This window comes from Bos grunniens, chromosome 5, assembly GCF_055505025.1.
Source record: "Bos grunniens cultivar Pamir isolate PY7600 chromosome 5, Bosgru_T2T1.0, whole genome shotgun sequence".
NCBI classification, from domain to species: Eukaryota; Metazoa; Chordata; class Mammalia; order Artiodactyla; family Bovidae; genus Bos; species Bos grunniens.
In genome coordinates this window covers 32,646,976-32,656,198 of record NC_141169.1, presented here as the reverse complement: position 1 = coordinate 32,656,198, position 9,223 = coordinate 32,646,976, and the positions used below count along the sequence as shown (strand labels likewise).

The 9,223-nt window shown below is 42.2% G+C and overlaps 1 pseudogene; it reads right to left on the bottom strand.

Annotated features, from left to right (window-relative positions):
- Positions 1-2,933: 2,933 nt before the first annotated feature.
- LOC147371717 (olfactory receptor 5BS1-like) lies at positions 2,934-5,196 on the bottom strand (annotated as a pseudogene).
- Between the last annotated feature and the right edge of the window lie 4,027 nt (positions 5,197-9,223).

Here is a 9,223-nt window from a genome sequence, read left to right as displayed (position 1 = left end):
CTTTTCAAATGAGTCAATTCTTCGCATCAGATGACCGAAATATTGGAGTTTCAGCTTCAGTATCAGTCCTTCCAATGACGATTCAGGACTGATTTCCTTTAGGATGGACTGGTTGGATCTCCTTGCTGTCCAAGGGACTCTCAAGAATCTTCTCCAATACCACAGTTCAAAAGCATCACTTCTTCAGTGCTCAGCTTTCTTTATAGTCCAACTCTCATATCCATACATGACTACTGGAAAAACCATAGCTTTGACTAGACGGACCTTTGTTTGCAAAGTAATGTCTCTGCTTTTTAATATGCTGTCTAGATTGGTCATAACTTTTCTTCCAAGGAGCAAGCATCTTTTAATTTCATGGCTGTCGTCACCATCTACAGTGATTTTGGAGCCCCGAAATATAGTCTGTCACTGTTTCCACTGTTTCTCCATCTATTTGCCATGAAGTGATGGGACCAGATGCCATGATCTTAGTTTTCTGAATGTTGAGTTTTAAGCCAACTTTCTCACTCTCCTCTTTCACTTTCATCAAGAGGCTCTTTAGTTCTCCTTTGCTTTCTGCCATAAGGGTGGTGTCATCTGCATATCTGAGGTTATAGTACTTTTCATATCTGGTTTTTAAAAATCCTCCTCTGCCATGAATATATTGTCCTATATTATGTTATAAAAGATTTTTAGCTTTGCCTTTCACATTTAATACTTTGACTGGAACTGTTTTTTGCTTATATTGGGTGAGGATAAAATTTTATTAATTTTCTACATGAAGAGCTAATCATCCCAGCAGTATTGATTGAAAAGTACACCTTCAGTGAGTTGATTTACCTTGCCATCTCAGGGTTTACTTCTGAGTTTGGGCTCCATTTCTGAGTTCTCTTTTCCATTAGTGTATTTGTCTATTTGTTAGTAATATAAAGTCTTAATTACATAGTTTTATAATAAATCTTGATGTCTTATTCTTCTTAACTTGGCCTTTATTGAGTTGTTTACCTTTGCATAAATTTTGGAATCAACTTTTCAAATTAATAAAAAATTGTTCTGGAATTTAAATTGAAATTATACTAAAAATATGGGCTTCTCTGGTGGCTCAGTGGTAAAAATCCGCCTGCCAATGCAGGAGATGTGGGTTTGATTCCTGGGTCAGGAAGATCCCCTGGAGAAGGAAATGGCAACCCCACTCTAGTATTCTTGCCTGAAAAATCCTATGGACAGAGGAGCATGGCAGGCTACAGTCCATGGGGTTACAAAAGAGTTGAACATGACGTAGCAACTAAAACAACAGCAACATACTCAATATATAAATGATTTGGGAACAACTGACATTTTAAAAATCATCTAACATTTGTAAACATGATATATTACTTTCTATTTAGGTGTTCGTTAGTGTTTCTCAATAGGCTGCTATTATGTATTTGTTTATTAATTACATAGATGCAAAGGGGTACCTTATTGACCTTTTAATTTTAGTTCTATAATTATTCATGCCTACCACCTACTCCATATACTGTTATACAATATGTACCTGGATCAAATGCACATGCTATATTTTATAAATGTAAGATCTCGGCAAGAGAGCTTAGGAAAAATAAGACAGGCATGATACACGGATTTCTAATATGAGAATAATTGAATTTTTTCACCTTTTCCTGCCATATTGGTCATGATTCTAAAAAACAGAACTGATAGACTATGTATATAAATACATAGATATGTAGAAGAGATTTATTGTGAGACATTGGCTCACACAATTATGGAAGCTGAGATAATGCCACCTGCGAAACAGAGGCTTAGGAAAGACAGTGTTGTAATTCTAGTCAAAACTGAAGGTTTAGAAACCAGGGGAGCTAGTGAGAGAAGTCCCACCTTTAGTCTGAAGGTCCAAGAACCGGAAGCATCACTATCTAAGGGCAGAGAAAGCAAACTCACCCTGTTTTGTTCCACTTTAGCCCTTAGCAGTTGGATGATACCCAGGCACATTGTGATACCCAGGCAGTCTTCTTTGCTAGGTCTATGGATTCAATGCTCATCTCTTCTGGAAACACTGTCATAGACACACCCAGAAATAATGTTTTGCCAGCTATCTGGGCATCCCTTAATCCAGTCAAGTTGACATGTAAAATTAACCAACACCATCAGCCTATGCAGGTTCACTGGCCTTTTGATGCCAGAGAATACCACCAGGTCTTATGAATGGATGGCTCTGACTATTTTCATTCTGGAGTATTATTTATACCTGATTTCTTCTTTGTTGTAGGCGCCTTTCTTTATTGTGTGCCTTTGTTAAAATGCCAAGAAAAAGTTGACATTTTGGCCAGAGACCCTGTTCTGCTTCAATATACTTTATGTATGTCAGCAAGCCCTGCTATTTCCTCACACAGAGCCTAGATCTCTCTCTGTGAACATGTGTGTGAAGTGAAAGTTGCTCAGTTGTGTCCGACTCTGTGACCCCATGGACTATACAGTTCATGGAATTCTCCAGGCCAGAATACTCGAGTGGGTAGCCTTTCCCTTCTCTAGGGGATCTTCCCAGCCCAGGGATCAAACCCAGGTCTCCTTCATTGCAGGCAGGTTCTTTTACCAGCTGAGCCACAGGGGAAGTCCAAGAATACTAGAGTTGGTAGCCTATCCCTTCTCCAGCAGATCTTCCCGACCCAGGAATTGAACCAGGGTCTCCTGCATTGCAGATGGATTCTTTACCAATTGAGCTATGATGGAAGCCCCTTGTATGAGGGAAGCTATGAGAGAGCTGTGAAGGTCTCTCTATGGTTATTTTGCAAAAGGCTCCTGGATAGGAACCTGCACATCAAGCTCTTTTTCCCCCAACCTCCTCCTCTTGTTTTTTGGGGGCAGCTTATTTACTTCAAAATCCAAACAAATAGTTAAATATAATTGAAATTCAATTTCCCCAAGTGCTCTGTGCCTATAAACATCTTTCTCCTTTAGAGATACATTTTCTCTTTCCTGAGCAGAAGCACACAGCTTTCTCTTACCTGCTGGCACACTTCTGTTGCCTCAGCAGTCGCTGTAGAGCTGTTTTTACCTCCTGGTTCTTGAAGCTGTAGATAAGGGGGTTCAGCAAGGAAGTGATCACACTATACTGAATGGAGACCACTCGCTCCAACACTGAGCCTGAGTCAGGGCTGATGTACCTGAACAGAGCCGTCCCGTAGAACAGGAGCACCACAGTGAGGTGGGAGGAACAGGTGGAAAAGGCCTTGCCTTGGCCCTCAGCAGAGCGGATACTCAGTATGGCAGAAATCATTCTTGAGTAAGAAAAGAGGATTGGGGGAAGTGTCAGCAGCCCTAAAGATGTGCATGACACAGCTAGAAGAATCTCATTGACAGTGGGGTCAGTACAAGACAGAGGGAAGAGTGGAGGTAGCTCACAACTGAAATGGGGGATGGTGTTGGAACCACAAAAATGTAACTTGTGAACAAAGAGGCTATTCATCAAGGAAATAGAAAATCCCACTGCCCAAGCTATGCTCACAATCCCAGTGCAGAGGTCTGTTTATGACCACAGTGTAGAGCAGAGGGTGGCAGATAGCAGCATAGCGGTCGTAGGCCATGGCAGAGAGAAGACAGGCTTCTGTCCCCCCTGAGAGAGTGAAAAAGAAACTCTGAGTGATGCAGCCCCACACTGAGATACTTTTCTTCTGAGACAAGAAGTTCTGTAGCATTTTGGGCACAGTGACTGAGGAGAAACTGAGATCCAGAAAAGACAGGTGTCCGAGGAAGAAATACATGGGTGTGTGGAGCCGAGCATCAACCTTGATGATCAGGATCATCACTGTGTTCCCCACTAATGTCAGCAGGTAAATCCCCAGGAACAGCACAAAGAGCACGGTCTGGATCTGGGGGTCACTGGACAATCCCAGAAGGACAAACTCCGTAATAATACTGACATTTTTCTTGGTTGCTTAGAGATTCTGTCCCTCAAAAGAAATGAATGGTTCTACATTTGTGAGACATTAATCTGAGTCATTTTCCATGAACAAGAGACTTCTGCTCAAAGAGAGTATATCTCTTTCTGTGCTGTGTGCTAAGCCGCTTTAGTTGTATACCTTCTTACCTATAGACTAAAATAGGAAACTCAGGATAAGGGAGTGTCTTCTCAGATGCTATATTCTTACTTGACCTTGTTTTCTAATTGCTAGCATTATCTTGTCATGATCTTTAATCCTTCAGCCTACTTTGTCACTCTTAGTAATAATAATAATGATAACTCATGTGCATTTAATAATAACAGTGTATCATGCATAGGAAAATCAGGTTCTGGTTTCAAAACAAGGGGCATAGCCCAGAAAACCCTCCATGGTTAAGGGCTGAGAGGACTATGGGAAAGTGATTCCCTCTTAGAATAGTGAGATCATAGACTCACAGTATGCTAGGATGTTGTCATAATGGCTTTTAACCCCTTCATTTTATAAATGAGGTGAATGCAATGCCTAAGGCCTCATAGCAAAGTGAAGTCAAGGTTGGGATTAGCCCAGATGTTTCAATTAGTCTTGCATGCATCCTCATGTACCACACTTACTGGTTTTAAACTGATAGTTAAGATGAGTTTTGTGTGGTTTTGGGGTCATGAACAACTTCATTAGTAGGGAGTTCACCTAAATTATGTCTAGGTATTCCTTGGCTCTGATATAGTGCTCCCTACAGTTCTGTGACAGCAGCTAAGTGGAAAGAGTGCTAGTTTTAGAGTACTAACCTTAGTTTGAGTCTTGGCTCAAACATTCTAATGGTATCATCTGAGAAAAGTTACTTAGTTTCTTGAAACCTTCCCTTTTTCATTTATGAAATTGGGCAAATGAAACATGCTTTTGCAAACTGTCTAGCCCATGACACACTACACAAAAACATCAAATGTGTGTATGAACAAAGATTGACACAGAATATTGAAAAATAGAAGTGATTTCTCTATTGGTTAGTAGGCTTATGGGCATTCATTTCTTTTGAACAGTTTCTCTAATGTTGTAAAATTATTTTTCCACTGAACATTTCTTTATATATATATATAAACATTTATATATATATATATATAAAGAAAAGATTTGGAGACTTTCAGGAAACTCTCAGCTTAGCTCTGTTTTCTTCAGAGAGAAATACTGAATTGCAGTGAGAGAAAGCTCCTGAGCAAAGGAAGCTGAACCTCTAAAGTGTGAATTGTTTTGTCGTTTCTTCCCCATTACCATTGGGCATCTCAGTAGTTTGATACTACTCAGTACATGTCCCAAGTCCTACTTGGGTATATGGGACTGAACCCAGTGCTATTTTAAAATATTCCAGGCCCAGGATCTCAGAATACTTCAGGGAACTGTTTTCAAACTGTGAAAACAGTTTGCCATAGTGCTTTAGGGAGACACCCTAAGTATCAAGAGGCTGAGGAGTTAATAGGGTGTTTGGGGTTCTCACATCCATCTCAATTACCCCATCTCTCCATTCATCTATTTAATCATACTTGATGGTAGGATTTTGGTGGTAGGATTTCATCAACGCAAAGCATCCCATTAGTACAAACTTTCGAAAACCCTGCAACCTAGGGATTCCTTGGCCAGAATAAGAGAAGGGCGGAGAATATAGTGAGAAAGACAACTTTATTAGTTGTCTTTCTCACTATATTCTCCGCCCTTCTCATTTTCAGTCCTCCAGGAAATCTCCTCCTTACTCTTCATCTGGTTTTCAGCCAGTAAAAACATTCCCATTTAAAATAAAGGCCTAAATTCCAGGGGAGGGAGGGGTCCCAGAACTTGATACATAAAGGAACAAATAGGAAGACTCCAAATGGACAAAGGGCAGAAGGCTCAATCTTCCAGCTCAGCCATTACCTGAATGGAGGTAGCAGTGTCTGACTTTGAGAAAGATACTTCCCTAATCTGGATCTAATTTCCTTCTGTGGAAACAGGAGGGATTTGGACCAGATACCTGTACAGCTCTCACTAGTTACATTTAACTACGCACCTTTAAGTCTCTCACCTGCCTTACTAAGCACGACTGCTCAGGGTTTGCTGCGTCTTTCAAATTTCCAGCCAGGCTGCTTGCCACAGGACACTGTTGCTGGAAGACTTGACTCCAGCAGTTTGAAATGAGAGGCTTCAGTCAGGTCCCAGGAAAGGTGAACTTTGTTTCCCAGCCAATAATATGGCCAGAAACAGGTAGAGACAGGCAGTGGTTAAGACCAAAGTGTTCAGGTGTGGGTCTCTTTGGAGAGGGCTCTCTTAAGACTTAGGTTTTTCTCCTGTTTTCTCCTTGTACTCCCTCAGTCCCAGGGAGAGCTCCTGGATAGTTTGTGTGACTTGTATTTCCTTTCATCAGAGTCCTGGGATGTGTGACTTGTATTTCCTCTTTCATCAGAGTCCTGGGATCTTATGCCAGGTGGGCCCTGGGGAAGAATGGTGAGAAGACGCTCCAGAGTCAGAAGCTGTCCACTGCCCATGGGAGAGGTAGCATTAGCTAGAAGGGCCACTGGTCCTGGGACTGAGTGGTTACTGACATGGCTGTTTCCAAGAGAATCTGGTTGAGGCACAGGAGTTTAGAAAGCTCCTGGCCATAAATTGCTCTACTAATTAAGAAGCAGAGGATCCAGAAGTTCTATAAAGGATTCATCTTGTCTCTGACAGCTCTCTTGGATTTTGAGCATGAGTATGTGCATGCACACAAACACATATACCCAGGTTTATACAATTTGAAAGTGTATTACTCTTATGAAGCCATTTGCTCCATTCTAAACCCTTGTTTTTCTAGCAATCTGCTTAAGCTCTTGTCTCCTACTTCATGGAGGAAATGTTTCTATGCTTATTTTAATTTTGTTGTATCTCTTCCTCTGTTAGGCTTTAGTACTGGTTATTGCTCATGTTTTTCATTTTTAAAAATGTAGTGAGAACAAAAATAGAAATATAGATCAATGGAACAAGATAGAAAGCCTAGAGATAAATCTATGCATCTATGGGCACCTTCTCTTTGACAAATGAGGCAAAAATATACAGTGGAGAAAAGACAGTCTCTTCAGTAAGTGGTGGTGGGAAAGTTGTTCAGCTACATGTAAGATAATGAAATTAGAGCACTTCCTAACACCATACACAAAAATAAACTCAAAATGGATTAAAGACCAGAAACCGTAAAACTCTCAGAGGAAAACATAGGTAGAACACTCTTTGATATAAATCACAGCAGGATCCTCTATGACTGACCTAGAGAAATGGGAATAAAAACAGAAATGAACAAATGGGACCTAATTAAACTTAAAAACTTTTGCACAACGAAGGAAACTATAAACAAGGTGAAAAAGACAACCCTCAGAATGGGAGAAAATAATAGCAAATGAAACTATTGACAAAGGATTAATTTCCAAAATATACTAGCAGCTCATGTGGCTCAATACCAGAAAAGCAAACAAACCAATCAAAAAGTGGGGAAAAAACCTAAACAGACATTTCACCAAAGAAGACATACAGATGGCTAACAAACACATGAAAAGATGTTAGACATCACTCATTATTAGAGAAATGCAAATCAAAACTATAATGAAGTATCATCTCACACTAGTCAGAATGACTCTCATTAAAAAGTCTACAAACAGTAAATGCTGGAGAGGGTGTAGAGAAAAGGAAACCCTCTTCACTCTTCATGGGAATGCAAGTTGATATAGCTACTATGAAGAAAGTATGGAGATTCCTTAAAAAACTGGGAATAAAACCATCATACAACCCAGCAATCCCACTACTGGGCATATACCAGTTATGAGCATATACCAATTATGAGGAAACCATAATTGAAAAGGATGCATGCACCCCCAGTGTTCTTTGCAGCACTGTTTACAATAGCTAGGACATGGAAGCAACTTAGATGTCCATCGACAGATGAATGTATAAAGAAGATGTGGTACACATACACAATAGAATATTACTCAAGTATGACAAATAACACATTTGGAGAGAACAAGATGGCAGAGGAGTAGGTGGACATGGAGTACATCTCTCTCCACGGATACATCAGGAATACACCTTCAGACACAGAAGTGCATGCAGAACACCAACTGAGAGCAGACAGGAGTACCTGACCAGGGGAAAAGAATATACAGAACCAGGCAAAACTTGGTAGCATGAAGGAACTAGGGGGAAAAACAGTAGTGTTAGTAGGACTGGACCTGCCCTCCACCAGTGGGGGAACCGAAGCAGGGGTCCGATCCCCACACTGGGGCAATTGTCTAGGTCAGAGGAGGAACATTTAAGGCTTAGAGTGAAACAGCTGATCTGTGGCAGCCTAAATGGGATGAGAATCAGATAGTCCTTGCCACGGCCATACATACCCTGGACAGAGATGCAGGTCTGCTGGAAGGCACAGTGGCTGGTGGCTGGGAGCTGGAGTTTAGGGATTGTGGAGCAATCCCAGGGAGAGGGCTGCTGTTGACTGCAGAGAGACAGATCAAAGGGATGTGAGGGAGGAGATTGTGGTGGGAAATGCCCATGGAGGAAAGCCAGGCAGGCGTGGAAGCAAGGCGATAACTGCTGAGTCACACATAGCGGGTGGAGCCATCACCATAGCCTCTCTCTCCCCACATGCCAGCATTGACAGCTGAACAATAGAGAGGCTGGCCATCAAATGCCAGCCTGAACTGCAGAGCAGGACGTCACCCAGGGTGCTCCTTTAAGTGTCTGATGCCCTGAACTACAGAGTAGGACCCCAGCCAGGGGGGCCCCTCTATGTGCCTGACATGATGAACAACAGAGAAGGGCCCCAGACAAGGGAGCCCTCTAAGTGCCTGAATGGGCAGAGCTATGGAGAAACTGGTCAAAGAGGCCTTCTGATTGCCAGCTACAAGAGGCTCAAAAAAAGACTCTGATGGGGCCATAACTCCTGTGGCAGAGGCCATCCATGTCCCCACAAACGAAGCAGCTGCACCACCTTCACACTCAACTTTCACTGGGGCAGAGCTGCCACAGGCAAAAAAGTCTTGCGTCTATGCGTGCAGGGTCGCTTCGGTAGTGTCGACTCTTTGTGACCCTGTAGACTGTGGCCTGCCAGGCTTCTCTGTCAGGGAGGGGGGTTCTCCAGGCAAAAATACTGGAGTGTATTGGCCATTACTTGTTGCCATACCCTTCTAGAGCACTGTGTTTCCTGCTGCCCTAGCTGCCAACTCCTCTGAGTACCTGGTGCTGCCAGAACCCCTGTGACCCAAGCAGGTGCACCACCTCCACACCTGGCCCTCACAGGGGCAGACCCAAGTCCT